The 20,796-nt window shown below is 39.4% G+C and overlaps 1 protein-coding gene across 8 annotated transcripts in view; it reads left to right on the top strand.

Annotated features, from left to right (window-relative positions):
- The window catches only part of LRRC8D (leucine rich repeat containing 8 VRAC subunit D), a 118,435-nt gene that overhangs the window by 20,378 nt on the left and 77,261 nt on the right, over positions 1-20,796 (top strand). For 4 of the 8 annotated variants that reach the window (XR_014023405.1, XM_081305047.1, XM_081305046.1 and 1 more), the window contains one exon: positions 7,478-7,624. The exons of 1 other annotated variant lie outside the window; for it this stretch is intronic. The gene's annotated coding sequence lies outside the window, so the exon portion shown is untranslated. Of the gene's footprint in view, positions 1-7,108; positions 7,197-7,228; positions 7,366-7,477; positions 7,625-20,796 lie in introns of those variants that run through there. 3 more of the 8 variants (XM_081305049.1, XM_081305050.1, XM_081305048.1) reach the window with 3 other exon arrangements.

The following is a 20,796-nucleotide window of genomic DNA, read 5'->3' as shown; positions in this document are numbered from 1 at the left end:
AAGGAAATGGGATGTATAAGATTTCATTGTTGGCTGTCTTCCTTGATAGTCTCTCATAAAGTATGAGGTCTGGAGTCTGCTGCCTGGATTTTAATCCAGTTCTGCCACTTGCTAGCCATGGTACCATGGGAAAGTTAGTTCATTTTCTACAAAAGGAAGAAAGAGTAGTGTTTACCCACTAGAGTTAGTTGTGAGGATGATTTGTATAACAGGCATAGAATGGTTTCTGGCACACAGTTGACATTCAGAAGGGAGTTGCTGCTCTGGTTGTGGTCAGTAATTCTGCAGATGCCCAGGGATCTTCCTTGCCTACACTGCTCACACATAAAGAGCTTCACTTTAAAATGTAACCATGCAAATTGCTGTGGGGAGTAATAAGGATGACACATTAGGAAGCTTTGATTACTCAGTGTTCCTCTTTCCTTTCAGGGCTTTTTATTTTCTAGAAATGTGCTTTTCTCTCATAAACAAGCCTGGTAAGATGCAATGGGAGCCCATCACTGGGAAAGAACCTTTCCATACATGTTGACCACAGAGGTATTAGTTGCTTTCTTTACTTTCTTAGGAGTTGCTTGATGATCACTTGCACATTTCCTTGGACCCAGCCTGAATACAGACCCACTTGTGTCAGATGTTTCCGCCCTGTCTTAGCTCCCATTTCTTGAGTTCTACTACTAACTTTTAAAAGTATAATTTTTTTTTGCTGGAAAGATAAACACTTCTACCAAGGGAGCGGCTATTTCTCAACATTAAAGAAATTAGAAATTACAATTTATGCTTAGAAAAATAACGCTTGTCCAAGTTTGAGCTCCCTACTGTCCCCCTTCCCTGCCGCTCTTTATCCTGCCATGAGCTTGCAGAGCATTCTCATGACCTTCTGCCTGTGTGGCATATTTGTAGTGGGGCCAGATTATACATACACCACTGACTTGTTCAACTGACTTGGTCATCAGCCTTTGAGCCCCAGCCCCTTTTTTTCCTTTGGGTTTTGCTAACCAAGTCCTTTACTTGAAAGGAATATTATTTCCCATGGAACCTTATTTGTAACATTTGGATTAATGGGATCATACATTGTGAAGTTCAGACTGTAGGTCCTAAAATTTTAAACATATCCAATTTGCTTTTGCTTAGTTCAGTCTTGGCATTTCAGGTCTAGAAGTGGTTTCCACCTAAGCCCTTCACTGCAAATTAAAGGGAACACAGAAATGCAACTGAACTTCTTGTTTTCCTTTACCTCTCTGTTAACAACTAAGTCCACTGGCTTGTCCTCATTTGCCCTTTTCATACCTCACAAATTAATGTTATGTGCAGATTTGATTATAACAGTGTGAATAATTTCTAAGTTACTTTCGAATGCAGATTGAGTACTCTTCCTTGTGGCTCTTTCTCCATCACACTAACAATGTATCCAGTGTTTTTCTTTCTAGTCTGCGAGAAACTGCTGTGTGATTCTTGTAGCCACTTTTCGGTGATTTAGCGATCCTGACTCCACAGGGCACTGTATCAACTGTTTCACCAAGATCAAAGTACATAGGGTTCGCTGCACTCCGCACTCCCTTCCGTTGCTAATTCACTTGTGTGGTAGCCAGGCAATCCGGGAGCCTTGAAATCTAGGATTCTGGTCAAGGTGAGGAAGCAGCTCATCTTCCTGAATTTTCCATTCTGCATTCTTTTTTTTTTCAGTTCAGTAGTAAGTTTTCTGTCTAGTGCCCCTGTGACCAGTGAACATTAGCTTTATTAATGAACATTCGATTTATATATTCTTGCTATAAAAAGGAAAATATTAGAGCCTTTCACCTCTCTTCTTTCTTTCAGCCACATCCATGGCACCATACCATATTCACTTCTACACTAAATAAAGCAAATCCCATTCAGGTTGTGGTTCTGTTGATTAAAAGTAGACTCTGGCCATCCAGGCCACCTGAGTACTGGGATTTACTAGCAGTGTAACATTTTTTTTTTTTTAATAGTAGTGTAACTTTGGGCAAATCACTTAACATCTCTGTTTCCTGATCTATACTATCAAGATAACCTCATAGGGTTGTTGTCAGCAGTGAGTGAATTAATACCCATAATTCACCACATAATTGTATATTCATGAGGATTTCATGCATCCTAATTTTTTCACCAAAGATAGTTTAATAATAAATTAGATTTAAGTAATAGACAATTGAAATACAAAAGCTTCACGAAATGGTTGTATTCCACTTTTTTTTGCAAAAAAAAAAAATTGGCGTAAAGTCTGTGATGATTATGCAGTGAAATATGGTACATGTGAAGTGATTAGCATTTATGAATTAGGATTAGTTTAAAAAATGATGAATAAGCTTTCAAAAGTTAATAACAAAAGTTTTGGATTTTCCAGGCACTTTATTTTCCTTTCGTGCTATCTGCCATGACTGTTCCTCTGCAGAGCAAAGAAGGAGGCTAAAAAAAATCAAACAATCCAGTTTTGCAACCTTAAATTAGTCATGAATTGTATTTTTTTCTTTGTGACTGTGTTATATGGATAATAGAGAATTGATGTACTCAAGATGGTGACATATGTGACTTATTCCCTATCAACTCCTATATTTTACTACTTCCAGATGTATGTCCTTACGTGTGTGTCTGTGTGCGTGTTAATTTTCTGGTATTAGAGATTGAACCCAAGTTCTCATACTGAACACATGTTCTACCACTCAGTGACACCCCCAGCGCTAAAGTCATTTTAAGAGCATTTTTTTTTCTTAGAAATGAACATTAGATTTATTAAATTTGTTAGGACCAATTCTTTGAATTGCTACACTTTTAAATATACTATTTTAAAAAATAAAATTGACCAAATAGGATTAAAACAATTCTTTAAAGAAGAAGGCAGAGATAGGTACCGCAGAAGATGGGCAGACAAAAAAAAAAAAAAATGCCTTTCAAAGAGAAAGATCCTATTCAGTCCACACACTACACATGATCAGGGACATTTTGGCCACTCTTTTCTCTGTATACAGATATTTAGCCCAACTTTTGTGGTATCCTACTCTTCTTTCATGTTATACTCACATAGTCACACAGTTCATCAGCCAGCATGGTCTACTTTCCGTGCATAGTTGCATATTAGCTGAAAAATGAGAGGGGAAACTTAAAAGACATGTAGCACAGAATAATAAATCCTCAGCCAAAATGCACCCACTCATTCTTCTCCAATTAAAAGGAGGAAGAACAGACCAGAGTGGGTTTTAACTCTATTACCCATTGCTTTAAGAAAATCACTTCACATCTGTGACCCCCCCTGCTTGTGCTGTTACATGGTGATAATGGCTTCTCCCTGTGAAGGCGAACTCTGAGGCAGAGTGGGTGCAAGGCAGTAGGTTCCTGATGTGTGTGACTGGAAGCTAAGGACTCTGAGGCCCTGAGCTTTTAGGGAGATGCCCTCTCGGCCCTCAGCCACCTTGGTGCTATGTTTCTTGTGGCTGCCTCTTCCAGGTTGTGCTGGGATGCTCTGAGCAGTGCTTTTCCTTTCAACTTGCTCAAAACCAGGAAACTGTGCCCAAGAGGGAGCCCAGACCCTCGTGGTACACGTAGATATTTTAAAAAGATGACTGGCAACTGTTGCTGCATGGGAAAAGGCACTTGCTCTGGCTCCCTGAAGATGGCTAATGATCCTGTTTGGGAAATGCCAGTCAAGCCAGCCAGTTGGCTCTGAGAAAAGCTTCCTTGAAAGCCATGGCCAAGGTTTTACAGAGACCAGGAGGTGAGCTTGAGTGCCAGAGACCTCCTTTCCAAAAAATCCTTTTGTGTGTGGGGCATTAGGTGATGGCCGAGACAGGAACATTATGCTGTGAAACCTGCTAGTGCAGAGAGGCCATCTCTTAGGTAACCAGACAGATGGTTATCTTTCATTTTCTTGTTTGTAAAAATCTATAATAACCAGGAGTACATGTGATATTCACACAGAAATTTTGTGACATTTTTAACCTGCAAAGTAAGATCTTCCTCTTTTAAGATGAAGAAAGATAAGCAGCATTGCTTGTGGAGATGAGTTGTATCATCTTATAACTTAATATGGAGCCTCTACAATGGCTTTCACAATGTTGCTATCTAAGTACCACGGATTATGATACTTAAGGAGTGGAGACTTTCAAAGAAATCTCCCAAATTCTTCCAAAATCACTTTTATTGTTCATAGCATCATTTGTGCCTTCCTGGGAGCATATTGCTTTCTTTCCTGATGAGATTATGATTTTAATTTTTTTCTGCTCAGCAGCAGTAAGGAAGAAACACTGTTCCGTGAATCAAAGAAGGAGCAGGTTTGCCAGACCATGGGGACGGATGATGTGGTGCTGAGGCCTTCTGGTTGTTGGGATTAGGAAACATCATGGACTGTGTTGTGCTTTCCAAACTATAAACTTTGGGATCCATATACAGGATGAATGCTAATAAATATTTTTTGATAAGGAAGAGGATTTTAGTTATGGGAAGCCTAAGAAGGAAATGGGGTTGTGTTCACCCACTTCAAGGGCAAGGGCCTTCAAGTACAGCAGGGCCCGAGAAAGGGGCCAGAAAAGTCATTTACTTACATTTCTATCCTTCAAGCACTAAGCATAGAAATTATTTGTTATTCAAAACCTCCGGAGGGGTCTTAGCATCCTGTAAGGTCCTGTTGTGCCCCCATTTCCTTCTCTCAGTCCCTTGCTTACTATGGCCCCTGTCAGTTCTTCATGTGTATTTTGTTACTTACTAAATTATATAAACTTTGTATCAGAAAATTATCACTCAGCACAGTATGAGGATAAAATAGGAATGGTTTAGTATTGACTGTTTTTTACATAATGACTTTGAAGTTTTCAGAACTAAGGGAGATTTTTAAAATTTTTTAATTAGTCTAACCCGTCACAGAGACCTGAAGTTCTCAAAGACAGAAAGAAACTCAGGATCTGCAGGTTAATTTAAACACATTACCTTTTAACTTTTCTTAAAAGAGTTTTATTTTTCTTCAGAGGTTTTCCTTCTGGACATTTAGAATTATAATGAGTAGCAGAAATGAAGGTAGGGATATCAAAAGATACTCTAAAATAGAAGTTTATGTTTTTACAATATGATTGTTGGCAGAGCTTTTAAAATGAGCATGTTTTGAGCTAAATGCCCTCCTTCAAGCTGCCCCTCTCACTGGGTTCTTTCTGGGAAAGGAATGGTAGCTCTTTGGGAAAAAGCATTAAGTTTGTGAAAAGACTTGAAGAACTGACAGGGCCTTGGTAAGCAAGGGACTGAGAGAAGGAAATGGGTGGCAGAGGAGTATCTTAAAGGATGCTGAGTTCCCTTAGGAAGTTTTGAATAACAAGGCCTTCTTAGTGCTTGACGGATAGGAATGCAAGTTACTGGTTTTTCTGGCCCCTTTGCTCAGGCCCTGCTTTACTTGAAGGCCTTGCCCTTGCAGTTCAACTGTGTGCTCCATAACTGGAGTCTGTGCTGCTTTTATTAGGGTGATGGGGAAGGGCAGGTGAGATGCAGTTCATCTCTCCTTACTCTGAGCAAGGGTCTAGAGGTATTGCCGTTGTCAAGACTCCTATCCACCTTTTTATACAGGCTATTTCTTTGCCTGCTTTAGGAGGTCACTATAGCAGCATGCTACTCACAAGTCACCGTAAACCAAGTCCTAAGGCAAAAGCAAATGGAAAATGAGAAATTGCCAACAGTTTTACTAGAAGTTGAAGCCATGTGTTTGTTTTTGTAAATAGCATTTACCTTCTTAAAACAGCCTGTTAGGGGAAAAAAATTTTTTTAGGGAACACATATTAGCTGATTAGGTCCTGAACTGGATAGACTTTGTACCTTGACATGTGAGTGGCTGTCCCAGCACCTTTTGAACTTTTACCACCAAGTAATTCTGAAAAGGCTGACAGCCAATAATAGATAACCAAAAGAGCACAGTGTCCTCTGATTCAGTCATCAAGGTATCAATGGTGAAGAACCCAGCTACCTCAGCAGTGGTAGCTTGTAAACTGCAGGATCATTCTCAGGTGGAGGGGATCTCAGATAGTCTCTGTGCTTGACTTTTCCCCTGGAATTCACTATTGTTTTAGGAATTTAGAGTGTAGAGGAAATAGCCTTGATATTTTCCTTCACAAAGACCTGTACTTGATTCTCCATTTGATCACTTTCCAGTTGAGACATTGGGACAGTTACTTGACTTTTGTGAACTTATTTTCTCATTTGGGAACATGGGAATAGGATTTGTGTGAATCTCCTGAGAAATGCTTCTAAGCAAGAGGAGATTAAAATGAGATGTTGTCTAACACTTGAATGGGAGCTTAATATGCATCAATTTCTGTTTCAAAGTTTAGCTTTTTATGTAGAATGAGTCATTCTTTATATTCTGTTCTCCATTTTGAGCTTAGAAACAAGGATGACTTTTCTTTAAGCCAACAATTTGATGATAAAAGGAGTTGTTTGTCAGACAGTCCTGGAAGTGCCTGTAACTTGATAGATTCTGGGTGCAAAGTCAGGCAGGTTACAAATTCCAACTCATGGGGCAGGCACCCTCTCTCTTTACACACAGCAGATTCTTAAACTATCATCTGTTTACGTTTGTTTCATTTTTCAATGCTGGGCATTTACTATTTTTTAATACTACTCTGAAAATTCACTAAGTCAGAGTTCAGCAAATTGAAGGTAATCCTAGAACTTTAGAATTTCTCTGTGATTCACACGCAGAGAAATACGGAATCTTTTTTTTTTTTTTTTTTTGGGAAGAATGCACTCAGAGATCATGTTCCCTGAAGATTCAGTATATGTAAATATTGGTGGATTGAGATGAGGCTGTTCCGAGTAGAGACCCTAGTAGGAACCCATAGTACTGGGTAATTGGTGGTCTCTCCCCACCCCCTCAGTTCCTGACAACTCAGTTTGTGGTAGCGTGCACGCTTTCTCTTTTGAGTCAGCAGGGCACAAGACAAGTAATTTCCCATCCTGAAGCTTTCTCCCGCTTAGCTGTAGTGGATGTACTGGGATGTGGCTATTAACTTTTAAAATTTGCATAAATCCAGCCTTTCCTCTACGCTGGAAAGGCTGAGTCTTGTCTTTACACCTTCCCGGAGGTGATTCTTTTCAGCGGGCGAGGGCGGGGGTGGGGAGATGAGAAAAGGAGGAAAAGGAAGGCCGATTACTGGGGTGCCTACAGGGGTGCCCACCGGGAGGAGGCGCGGAGTCCACGGATGTAGGTACTCGTGGGGAGCGGAGAGGCCAGATGGGCTGGGGACGGAAGGGCTGTGCGCCGGGCAGTGGGCGCTAGGCGGCCGGCAGGGGGAGGCCGGCTGAGGTGGTGCTGGAGCCGGAGCCGGTGTGGCTGGATCCGGCCGGCCGGCGCGGGAGAGGGCGGACCATGGCGAGGTGAGCAGCAGCTGGGGCCCCTGGTCTTCCCTCCGCACTGCTCTGCGTCCTTCCTTCCATGCTGCTAACCCTCGGATCTCTCGCTCTTTCTCTCCCCTGTGTTTTCAAACAGGAAGTGCACGGCTGACTGTAACGTGCTGCCTGGTCCCAGGATGGAGGAGTGAAGTCCTGCCTCGCCGCGGTTCCAGCCTCCGGAGCCCGCCGAAGCCGAGTCCCCGGAGAGAGTACCCTGAGGGAGCAGGGTGACCTCCTGGTCCAGGTGCGCGGGGCCGGGCCAGGGTGGGGACCCCGTTGGGGGGAAGCGCCGGACTGGCCCTGCAGCCCCGGAGAGCCTTTGAGCCGGCTCTCCAGCTTGGCACTGCAGCTGCACTTGGGTGGATTTTCTTGATCGCCTGCCCCTACTACAGCTTTCTCATCCAAGGGTTTCTGCTAAACTCTCGATGCCACCGCCCAGGTGTGTCACACGGGCTGGATGGCTTTGGGCATCGCTGAGCCAGAGCTAGAACCTGCGGGGGCGCTGTCCTAGGCAGGCGCTTTCCCTGCTGGGTTGCCCCAGGGCAGGGTTGCTCGGTACTGCCTGTGGCCGCTTCCTAGTCCTCAGCAGCCCTGGCCGCACTTTCCTCCTCTGGCTGCTGCCTGGAGCAGCTGCTTTTTGTTCCTCACTGCTGACCTGGGGTTGTCTACATAAATGTTCTGGGAGGCTTGAGACAGTAGGGGTGTTAATGAGGTTGGTGTGGGGGCAAGTGTAGGGACCTGGGGAGAAACAAAAGGATGAGTTGTAGGTGAAGAGTAGGTGGAAAGAGGAGTCTTTGTGTCCAGGCCCTGAAACTGAGGGTCCTGGTTTCTTGCTTTTTTATTTTGGAAGAGCCATGCCATCACTGGCTGAGAGAATTGGTGATGCAGACACACACCGGAAAGGTAGAGACCAGAAGTGAGGGAGAGCAGTGAGTTCGGAGGTGTTTAGTCTGGTGTCTGGCTTGTTAACTCCACTGTGGTTTCCACTGTGCTGAGACAGAGGGTGCTTTAGAAGTATGAACCAGCCGTCTTCATTTATTAAATTCTGTTTGTCTCCAAAGTAAAATTGAGAATGACTTTTCTCAAATTTATTAGGTGGATTATAATTTTATATCCATATCTCGTTCCACCTCAGATGTTCATAGGAGAAGAAAACACTAGGGAAAGGTTGGTTTATGCTGCAGACTTTTTGCTTTTTCATTTCCCTGGCTGCTCTTCACTCTGCAGACTAAGTCAAATTGACTTCTTCAGTGAAGTCCTGGCCTTATTATAATGCCTGTATTTATCCACCTGGTGAAATACTAATCTTGGGGAGGGAAACTAAGGGAGGGATGCTAGAGAAGATTCAGTTTGATGGCATGATTATATGAGGACAGATTAAATGTTTGGACAATATGCAAGTCAATAACATTTTCTTAGGCTATTTATTTTGGAGAAAGTGATAAAAACAAGCGACTAGAGGGAGGAAAGTGAGACTTTGAAAATGAGTATCTTTTTCTATAACAGGGAGAGTGTGTAATCACAGTAATACACATATCCACTCATTCACCTCATTGGGTGGTCAAGCCTTCTCAAGAGGCAGGCTTAGTTGTAGAATTCATGATGTGCAATGTTTATTAAACCATTCTGATACTGAAAAAGTTATAATAAAATATATTTGCTATGTAATTAATTTGCTTTGAAATTAATTTTATCTTTTGTACTCAGGTAGACTGATACATTTATATTACCCCCTTCCCTTCCTTTGTTTCCGCATACATAGTATGGAGATAATTTGAATTATAAGATTCTATTGTACCAATATTCCTTCAGAACTTTAATCTCTTTTAAGATGTAGCTGCTTTGAGCATTGTGATATGAGTAATTGGCATAATTATATTAGCAGTAAGTAGCCAAGACATAGTATAAAAACTGAAGCAGTTAATCTCATCCTTACTGAATAGGTAGGTGGACTTAAGTATGTTAAATTGTTAGATGTCTGTATTATGTCTCTTGCCAAATACATCACAAGCTGACAAGTGAAAACAAGTCATCAAGAGAGTTTTTTGTTTTGTTCTGTTTTGTTTTGCAGTGCAGGGGGTTGAAGCAGGGCCTTGCACATGCTAGTGAAGCTCTCTACCACTAAGCTATATTCCCATCCAGCGCCAAGAGAAATTCTTTGATTTATATATTCATTCATTCTAATTTGTTATACACGATGCAGAATGCAGTTCATTTCATATTACACATAGAGCACAAATTTTCAAGTCACTGGTTGTACACAAAGTATTTTCACACAATTCCATCTTCATACATGTACTTAGGGTCCAAGAGAAATTCTTGAAAGACCTTTATAGCCTTATTGTCTTGCCTCTGTCTTTATACCCAGGTATATTCCTTGTACTCTGGTTTATTAGTTTACTTAGGAACTTTCTTCAGCATCTGTCACTCTGCTCTAAGATACAGTAGGATGGTTTCTTTGACCCTCCAAACCTGTTCCCTCTTTAGGAACAGGATCTACTCCCACTTTATTAGGATTTAAATTCAGGAATAGTAATACAGGCCTTTAAATTGTTATAGTAATAGGCCTTTAAATTGTCATATTCTATTTGCAGAGTATATTTTCTATATCTTGTTTACAGTTGGTAAGAGAGTGGTAAAACAGAATTCATTTACTTTTACTCTAGTTTATGGAGAGATTCCCACATGTCCAGGTCTTTTCCCATTCCTCTCTTCTTGGCTTTGGCCCAGAGCTTTGGGTTTTGTTGTTTTTTGACTTGCATGCTTGTCATTTACACCTTCTCTACATCTGTGTCTAGATTTAAATGTGTTTGCGTCAGTGTGATTTGTATTCTGTTGCCAAAGTTCTAATGGTATATTTTCATTTACAGATATACCATTTTTTTTGGGGGGGGTGTGGTAGTGTCTTTTGTGGTGTCTCAGTGAGCAAGTATCTTTTTGTGGATACTTTAACATTTTAGAATTAACAAAAAATATCACTGGTTTACCCCTTTTATAATAGGTAATATATATGGCTCTTCCCATATTCCACCAATACCGCTACCATACATATCCACTACTTTCCTGCCCCAGTATAGGATAACCAACTAAGAAATTCACATTACTGGGAAGTGTGAGCAAATCCACATGACTTTAAGTTATATACTAAATATTTTTGTAATATTGCCTCTATAGAAATAGATTTATTTTCTTATCTTTGCAGTACTTAAAGTTGAGGCTCTCTTTAGTTATAATTTTAATTTTGCATTTTAAAGAATATAAATTAAAATTGGGTATATTTTCACTGGAAAATGCTGAATAAAGTATTTATTTTCTCTTCAATAATTGGAGTATCTTTAGTGGTCTGTAATTCCTCCTCTATAATATTGTGTCAAAATGTAAAGGGTAGGAGAAGATAGGAAAGGGAGGTAAAATGAGGGCTCTTTCTTTTATATGGTAGGAGTGAAATGATTTCATGTATGTTTCCTTAATACACAACGCACTGGCGGTTTCTGTCTCTCCTGGTGAGTTTCAATGGCTTATGAAGTAGCTGCGTGTCTCTTCCAACAGAGAGGCTAAGAATTAAAGGGTAACTAGCTTTGATGTTAAATGCCAAGGAAAAGTTAATGGTCGAGAGAACGAGGAGTGGAAATAAAATCAAGTTAAGCTTTTCCTTTTTTCAAAACCTTCTTTTTTCTTCATGTATATTATAAAATAAAAATTACCATCTCAGTCAGAAATTGTAAGCAGTTTTTAAACTATAAAGCAATGTTTCTCAGCCCTTGAAAACTGAGAAAATGTGTAATACTAAAAGATTTTAAAGCTCTTTAGAGTTTTACTTTTTATCTCTGAGGACTGCAAATATTTTATAGAAAAGCTACTTAATACCACTCTACTGGGTATATGTTAGTGATAATAGCATTTTCTGCATTTGTAAGTAGTAGTGCATGTCCACGTGAGATGGGTTCTGTATCCAGACTTCTCCCAGTACCTCCAGTCCACAGGTTGCAAATCAGGGCCAAAATAAAACAACTGCTTCAGACCAGAAATGCTGAAATGGTGATTAACATATATAGTATGTTACCCTTCCGGTCATAAACACTTCCAGGTGGAATTTTTCCACTTTGTTGTACATTAAATGAGTGGTATGTGAAGTTCTGACTTTGGATCTAATCTTTTTTCCAGGCTAATTGTTTTTCATGGTCAACTTTGCAATCTTTTCAGTTACTCAGTCATGGATAACAGGATTTCTTCTAAGAACATTTCTGTGAACATCCTTTCCTTGTGTTTGCCAGGACTCTGACACCAATCTCAGAATCACCAGTGTCATAGCAGTTACCACATCCTTGTATTTGTTTCCCAGAAGCTCAGAGAAGCTTCCCACCTTTAACCTTGATAGTTTGCAGTAAGTATGTGGAAGGGGAGATATATTGTTTGTCCCTGTTCTGCGGTGGGAAAAAACATAGTTCATATGGAGCCAGTCTCTGGTTTTTACACCTACTGTTAAAACTGTTCAGTCTGTATTCTGCTTAAGATGGGTTAATCAGAGCAACAGAATAGTTCTTTTATCTGGTAAAAAAGAAAAAAAATGACTTCCTATTTTTCTTATTTGTCAGACTTTTATGTGGATTATGTTTAATTTTCTTGATATTGTGCAGTGTGGGTTATAACCTTGTTTTATGTGAAGACACCGAGGCAGGCAGACATGACTTACTCAAGTCTCAGGGACAAGGCCTTGCTTCATGCCCAGATATGTGCCACCCCCAAGCTTAACATTTCCTTTGCTGTGTTTCCTGTGTTCTGTATCCTTACCCTAATGTATGAAAAGAAGTGATCTTGGTTTAGTCTTATCTACCTTTTCAGCAAAGGTTAACTTAATCCCATAGAGAAAATTCAGATGTTAGGAACATTAAAGAGTCAACTTTTTAAAAAATTTGTTCTTTTTAAATGTACATGACAGAAGAATGAGTTTTGACATATGGAGTATAATATAATTATTCCCATTCTTACAGTTGTACATGATGTGGAGTTACACTGGTTGTGTATTCATATATGAGCACAGGAAAAAGTAAAAAATAGTAAATATTTTTGACTTTCATGTGATATATTTTCATTATTTTCCTGAAGAAATTTAGGTGTATGGAATTTATTACCCCTCATGAGAGATTCTTGAGATAGTTGCCTACATGCATAATTAATTGCTGGATTATAGAATATATGCATAAAAACCAGAGACTGGCTCCATATTTCACTAGGAATTGTTGGCAAGTTTATACTTCCACCGATATTGCATAATGATTTCTTTTTTTATTCACGAATTTCCTGGTGTTACCAACTGGATAGATGCTAATTGTACCTCATAGTTTTTTTTATAAAATTTTGTTTAATTTGTTCTCAGTTTAATTTTGCTTTTTTTCAGATTACTGGTGCAGTTGAGAGATATTTTCATTTATTCAGTTTTCCTTTTCTGTGAATTGTCTTCATATCTTTATTCCCCCACTTTTCTGTTGGCACTCCTGCCCTTATTGCAAGAAGTTTCTGGAGAGTTTTTGTGGAGTTCCCTGACTAATCTAGATATTAATTCTTTGTTGTCTTTAGATACTACGAATACTTGCTTCTGGTATGTCACTTCTCTGATAACTTTGTCTGGGGTGCCTTTCAGTAACAACAAAAATCTTTAGCTTTAATGGAGTTGATTCCATTAAAAACATTCTTTTTTCTTTCTTTCTTTTCTTTTTTTTTTCTTTTTGGCAGTGCTAGGATGGGACCTAGGGCTTCACACATGCTAGGCAAGTGCTGTACCACTGAGCCACATCCTCAACCCTGAACTCAACAGTTTTTAATATTACTGTGGTCTGTGCATTTTGAGTTATTTAGGTCATTCCCTGTGACTGGTCTCACTTTCTTTCATTAACTTTATAGGTTTAATCTTATCCTTTATCTTGTAAAATTATTTGGGATTTGAGTATCTCAAATTTCAAATAAATAGTACAAGTACTATTCCAATTTTTAATCTTAAGAAACTGATCATATTTTGAGTCATTTTCCCAGCATTGTCAAATAATTCATTCTTTATAGATTTTTAGTGCTACTGTTAGCATGTAAGTGGTATGTTGTTCAGTTGATTTGTTTGTGTGCTCCTGGGTGTTTGATACACTGCCATATTAATAAATATTATAAATAATGGTATATTAAGGTATAAATTTTATAAATTTACAGATATATTTATATAATTTTTAGCATGCTTTCGTATTACATGTACCATTTATATACAAATCCTATTAACATGATTGAGATACTAATGTATATTAAAAAGTTCAAAAATGTTTAAATTTGGGAAGTTTTTTCTGGGGGGTGGGTGTCGGGACTGGGGTTTGAACTGAGGAGCACTCAGCCAATGAGCCACATCCCCAGTCCTATTTTTTTTGTATTTTATTTAGAGACAGGGTCTCACTGACTTATTTAGTGCCTTGCTTTTTGCTGAGGCTGGTTTTAAACTTTCCATCCTCCTGTCTCGGCCTCCTAAGCCACCAAGGATTACAGGAGGGTGCCACTGAGTCTGGCTTAGTGTTAAGTTTTGTGTTTTGTGTTTTTTTGTTTTGTGATGCTGGGGATAGGACCCCCTCCCCTTTTTTTTTCTTTTTCTGTTTTGTTTTTTAGTGGTTATGGCTCCTCTTCACACATAGTTCTCTATGTAGGGCAGTGTTGTCTCACTTCAAAGACTTCACTTTTTTTCAGTGCTCCATATGGGCTTATATAGCTATGGGTACATTCTGGGTATGGCTTTGAATGAATGTTTTATGAGGTGTGGTGCTCTAATACGTGGGTGCATACTCTTGAAAGCCTGTTAATTATAGATGTCTTTTTATTATTGGGAAAGCTTCATCAGTTTCAGCCTAGTTTTGTCCAAGTGTACTTTGCTCCAATTTGTTCTCAGTTCACTGGGTCTCATTCTTCGTCCTGTCTCCACTGAATGCGATGTTACTTTATTTGATACTAGGTATTTGCATGCCTGTGCAAAGTACAATGTATATAACATGACTTTTTATCAAAATAAATTAGAAATCACTATGAGAAACAAATTACAGTCTCAAAATAGATGGCATGACAAGATTTGTGTAGGCCAAAGATGTTACTCTTAGCTATCAGTTTTAGGATCATGTGACTGATAGACTGTATTTTTATTTCTTCTTTTATCTGCTTTATAGATATAGGAGAGAATTTTGGTGTTTTTCATTAACTACTGAGATTTACTTGCATTAAATTAAGTATGATAAAATTATAATGTAGAAATGTTGCGGAGTCCAAAATCTGCTTATGCAGGTAAGATAGATACCTTTGGGCTATGGAAATTGTTCTGTTTGTGCTTTAGATACAGTTTAGTAGGTATTCACCTGAGTTTGATTATAACAGCCTAAGCTAGTGATTTGATTGAACTTAAATACTTATTAAGGACTTTGTAGCATGGATGTTTCCCAGTTCTCATCCAGATTCTTCTGTGCTACCCTAACTAGCTGTGAGATCCACCTGTCCTACCAACTTCCTCTCTTATTCAACTCTTCTACTATAATTGACAGCCAAACTACTTATCCAAATTGTTAAATCTTAGTTTCTCCTACCTCCTGTGTCCCAGGCATTGTTTTAAGTTCAGAGGATACAAAGTAAATATCATAAGGTGGCTGACCTCAGAAAATACAGGCATAAACCATTAACTGGAATTTAGAATACAAGACATTTTCCAGAAATATATTCTGATAAGCAGTAAAGAGTGGGACACAAAGGAAAGAATGGTATGTTCTTATTTGTGAGGAGAGAATTCCTAAAGGAGGTGATATTGGTGCCGTTAAAGGGTTAGGATTATTTACCAAGTTAAGCAGAAGAAAAGTAGCCCAGATAGAATAAACAGCTCAGATTCAAAGCCCGAAAGAGCTCAGTGTGTGAGAAACATGGAGTATGAGTGATTGGATCAGAGAGGTTGTGGTGCAGAGAGAAGACGTTGGAGGCACCTCTGGGTTTGAATTCTTGGTCCACACCTGCATCTGGGACCATGCATTACAGTTCTGGAAATGTGAACTTTATCCTTACAGCATTGTGGCTTCATCAGAGATAAAATAAATGCTCAAATCATTGTCTTAAGATATGTGGAAAAGCTGAGAACAAATTGGAGCAAAGTACACTTGGACAGAACTAGGCTGAAACTGATGAAGTTTTCCCAATAGCAGGGAAGTCCAGGGTCAGCCCCAATAATCTAGGCAGAATTAATGAGGACCAAAACCGAAGCTTCAGTTGTGAAAAAGGAGAGGAGAGGATGGACTGAAGAGATGTTTAGGCGAAAGAATTGGCTCCTAACTACATAGAAAGTGGGAGAAGAATAAGAGGAAAGAAGAAGTAGGATGACTGTTGGGTTTTCTGGTTGGAAGATTCACTGTCTAAGGGTGTAGCTAGTGAGGATAAAAACTTAAAAGGAACAAGATTGGAGAGAATAGTGGGTCCAACTTGAAGTGAAGTTGGGGCATCTGTGGGGTATTCTGTTGAGTTTCAGAAGTCTAGGTCTCAGGAGAGAGAGTCAGGTTTAGATGTGAGTTGGGAAGTGACTGAGAGTCCTGAATGTGGTTGAGAAAAACTAAAGGATCAAAGACTTTGATCTTTGTAGGGACCGCTAAAGGATCAAAGACTGAGCAGACACATGGAGAGGAGTTAGCAAGAATCAAGAAAATCTAGAAATAAAAATAATATTCAGCACCCTATATTTTAAATTTTGTTCCCATATTTTATGTTGTCATTCCCCCCTGAAGTAATCATTGTTACTGTCTTTTACAGACCCAGTGTCTAAAGCTCAAGTAAGCAACTTACCAAGTCACCCAGGTAGAAGTAAATAGCGAGCAACTGCCACATTTGTCAGAGGACTCAGAGAGGTCAGTTAGAGCGAAGAGAATAAAGGACATTGGATTTGGCAATCAGGTATTCAGTTGGTAGTTAGGTGAGGTCTAAAGTCTAAAGCTGGATTGTCAGGTGATGAAAGTAGGAGATGAGAAGGTGGATCAGAGAGTGTGTACGCTTACGCATGTGCATGTTTGTGTGTTGGGTTAGATGGTGACTGGAGCTTACACTTTGGTTGAAAAGAGTGAAGAGGAGGTGACCACAGGTAGAAGAGGGAATAACTAATAGAGGACGTTTTAGAAAGATAAGGAGGCCAGGTTCAGGAGCACAGACATGCTCAAAAGGGGTTGTCTCGGGAATTGGGACATTTACTCCTTTGGAACGGTTGAGGAGAAAGAGTCTGCATGACTATAGATGAGGGTACAGATAGTGAGAGGGAAGGAAGTTGCAAGAGTTCATATCCTGAAGGCTGGGTGTTCTCAGTAAAGGTGGAGATGAAATGAGCTGAGGATGAGGTAGGTGCCTTGAGGAGGCTGCTGAAAGTTAGTAACAGTTAACTTAGGAAAAAGGAGGCTACAGATGGAGGATGAGAGTTGTGCATAGCTGAGGGCCCCTTGGAGCTCTGTCAGTGGGAATAGATGTTGATGGTGGATTTTTTTTTTCCTGCTTGATAGAGTAATATGATTAATATGAATGAACTTTTAAAATAGAACACACAGGCCTTGCCTGAAACATCAAGTTTAAGTCAGCAATTCAAGGAAGCTTAAAGATCTGGGGGGAAGGGAGGAGAAGGAGGACAGAGGAACAGGAGGTTGAACATTAGAAAACTTGAGTTCTAGTCTTAGGAAGGTGATCTAATCTTTTGGGCCTCAGTTTTCCCATGTTTCAATGGAAAAAAAAATACACTTCGTGTCCTTTCAAGTCTCCTATAGCTCTCAGAACTTCTGTGAGATGTGTATATCATTAGACAAAAAGAGTGCATAAAAAAGATGAGCTAGATTGCTATCATTTATTTCCCAGGGGTTCTTCCGATAGCAGATCTTGGTCAGTTTCAGCTGTCAGATAATGGTGCCCAGGTGGATGCTTTGTGGCTGCATGTGGCAGTTGGAGAGAGGTCACGAGTCAGAAAAGGAGACAGGAGTGGGAAGCTGTGGTAAGAGCTGCACTTGAGGGGAATGAGTAGATCTGCCCTGCGCCCCACCTGCTATGTGTCACGTGGTTCCCTGATAAATCACTGGTCACAGGTGACATTTTGTAAGGGAGGGGATAGTTTTACTTTCATCTTGGTCTTGTTTTCCTCTCACTGGGCTCCATTTCCCCTCTCCATTAAAAGTGTGCTGTTGTGGAGGCTGGGGATGTGGCTCAAGAGGTAGCGCGCTCGCCCGGCATGCGTGCGGCCCGGGTTCAATCCTCAGCACCACATACCAACAAAGATGTTGTGTCCGCCGAGAACTAAAAAATAAATATTAAAAATTCTCTCTCTCTCTCTCTCTCCTCTCTCACTCTCTCTTTAAAAAAAAAAAAAGTGTGCTGTTGTGGAAGATAATTGACCTGTTGCAGAAGCCTGAGTATGTTCAGCACCTTCCTTAAATCACACACCTAGAGTTTCTTTGCCCATAGAGAAATCAGAAAAGTTGGCAAGACTTCCTCTCTCTGTTGAGTTGGGTCTGCTCTGCTCCTTTAGAGGGTGTACTCTTCAAGCTGTTTAACCATTTACTGCTCTTCAAAGAATAGGAATAACACTTTAAAAACCCCAGAGGTGTGGCTGGCATTAAAAGGTAAATCCAGGTCAGGTTAAGTGGCTCCAGAGATCCCTGTAATAATTTAACAAGCCTAGGCAGGTGAAAGGTCACTCTTAAACAGTGAGCCTCGAATCTTTGTCCATACTCTCACAGATTCTGGAGAAGCCTCAGCATTTCCTCTTTCCCTCATTCCGTTATTATACAACTTAATGCTTGGAAAAATTTTCACAGGAAGTAACAGGGTGTCATAATTTTTGTGAGACATTTTCTACAGAATTCACCTCACCCTCTTCCGTCTGAGAATACTATTCTCTCTTCACCCACCTGCTCTATTTTCTTTCTGAAAGTCTTAATTTCTCCACATAATTCGATATTCTTCAAAGTAAAACATAATTTAAAAATTAAAACCCTTTAAACTTGAAGTTAAAATGTAGTCTATAAATGTGTTCTTCCATTTCCTGAGAAACAACAGGAAGGATTTGCTTTCTCAAAATAAACGAAGTAGCCTGACTATGAACTCGGAGCAGTAGAGATCAAAGATTCCAGCATGATCACATAATGGGAAATTTTCAGTCATTTTTCTAACCCAGAAAACCAACTGTAATGTAGTTTTGTTGTTGTTGTTGTTTTGGGTATTAGGCATCAGAAAGTATATGTACAACTCAGAAATGCACCTTGAGCATATTTAAAATGGACTTAGCATAAATGTTGGCTATTTAGTCTTAAATTCCAAGAATCTGTTGCCAAGGTGTATTTGATTTGTATGAACATGAAGCAATGGAAAATACCCTTCTTGAGCATTAAATTTAGGAAGAACAGGGGACAACCAACTGATTTCCTACATCCATTCACCATCTAAACTTTAAATTCACTAGTTCAGTAAATTATTTCATAGCTGTGCTAGTAGGAGAAGTTTAGCAGCTCAGACACTGAACTGCATTGAAAATAGAATCTGCTACAGGAATTCTGTTGGGGTGTGTGTGTGTGTGTAGAAATGTGCACATTAGTATTCATCTATTTCTAGAAACATGATAGGAGAGCCTGTTTTAAAGAAAGGAAGTCAGTTCTGTTATAGTTGGCAGATTCATATTTGTAAGGAACAGGCAAGATGAGGGAGAAATACATGCATTCATTTTTCATCTGTCATTAATTTGTGCCAAACAATATGTGATTCTTTTTTTCCCAAATGGTGTAAAATAGGTCAACATTTTGAAATATTGGATAGTGTTTACGTTGGGAAGATTCTGAATACATTGAGAACTTTTAGAATTTCTTGTTAGAATAATTTTTTTTTTTTTTTTTACTAGTCTTTCGAGAAAAGGTAGGGAGCTGGGAGTGCTGCTCAGTGGTAGAGTATATGCTTAGCATGCATGAAGCCCTGTGTTTGATCCTCAGCAGAAGAGGGATGGGGGTAGGGGAACAAGGAGAGAAAGAGGGGAAGGAAGGGAAGAGGGAAGGGAGATTAAAGGCAAGAGAGCAGATCTCAATGCAGTGTAAGCATGAAGTTTAGGATCTGTGTCTTTCTCAGTCCCTTTATTTTAACCTAAGTCTTTATATTCAAAGTGGGTCTCTTGTACACATCACATATTTGAGTCTTTTTATCCTGCCCAACAGTCTGTGCTTTTGGTTGATGTATTTAGATGATTTGTATTTGAAGTGACTTGATATAAATGAATTAATATCTACTGTGTTTGTAGTTGTTTTCTGTTTATTTATTGCATTTGTTCTTTGTTTCCATTCCCACACCCCCATCTTCTTCTGCCTTCTGTGATTTTTAAGTGAATAGTTTATATAATTCCATTTTATCTCAGCATACCAATTATACTTACTTTAAAAAAAGTTTTAGCTCAGTGGTAGAGTACTTGTCTCAAATGTATGAAACCCTGGGTTCAATCCCCAGCACCAAAATAAAAAAAGCCAAAAAACAAACTTTTAATGGTTGCCCCAGAGTTTTCAGCTGATTTCAGTTTTTCAAAGGAAAAGAAAAATAGTAATGTTTGTATATATATTGCATAGAAAAAAATTGGAAGTATGTACACCAAGATATTAAGGGTGGTTATCAATGATTGGTAGAATAATAGCTGATTTTTGCTTTATGTTTTTATAGTCTTCTGTATTATCTGATTTTAAAAATGTAAGTATTATCTGATTTTAAAAGCAGGCCTTACTTTTATAATCAGAAACAACAGAGCTCTTTTCGTTTTGAAAAAGAACCAAGAGGCAGATTACAGCAAAACAAACTGAAAATGTCCTCTGAATCTAAACTTTACACCCTGATTCTTTCTAACTTGGAGTAAGCACATAGTCTCTCAACAGCCTGCAGTCCCCGGCAGGGAAGAGAGATTTGGCTGCTTTGCACCTTCCACTGGAAAGACTGTCAACCCTCTTCCTGTTCTTCTGAGCATACAGAGCAGTGAATCCCGACAATGACCTGGGAAGCAGTTCACTCTGGGCTTGGCATAAAACTTGTTAACACAGAGTGCTTCAAACCCCTCTGTCTTCATAACTAAGGTTTTCCCTCAGGTGGAACTTCTTTATGTTTCTTCACTATCTTTCAAAAAACTAATGAATAGAAGAAGAACACTTGAAAACTAGTGTAAAGTAAAGCTTTTAAACAACTTGTGGTAGGTTTTGTTTTGCTGTTCTTTGTGGCAGGGTGGAGGGGAGATGAGAACAATTGGTGAAGAGATGCTTCATGTGTGGCTGTTGGTCCAGCTCAATATTGAGGCACCTGGGCCTCTTGTAGGCTACAAGAAAAAATTACCTTTACTGTTTTTGCCATGTGACTTCTATCTTTTGAATTTATTTGGGTTTA

This window comes from Spermophilus citellus (genome assembly GCF_964194105.1).
Source record: "Spermophilus citellus genome assembly, chromosome: 9".
In the NCBI taxonomy this organism is placed as follows: domain Eukaryota; kingdom Metazoa; phylum Chordata; class Mammalia; order Rodentia; family Sciuridae; genus Spermophilus; species Spermophilus citellus.
The sequence above is the reverse complement of the archived record's forward strand: the minus strand, read 5'-3'. Positions and strand labels throughout refer to the sequence as shown.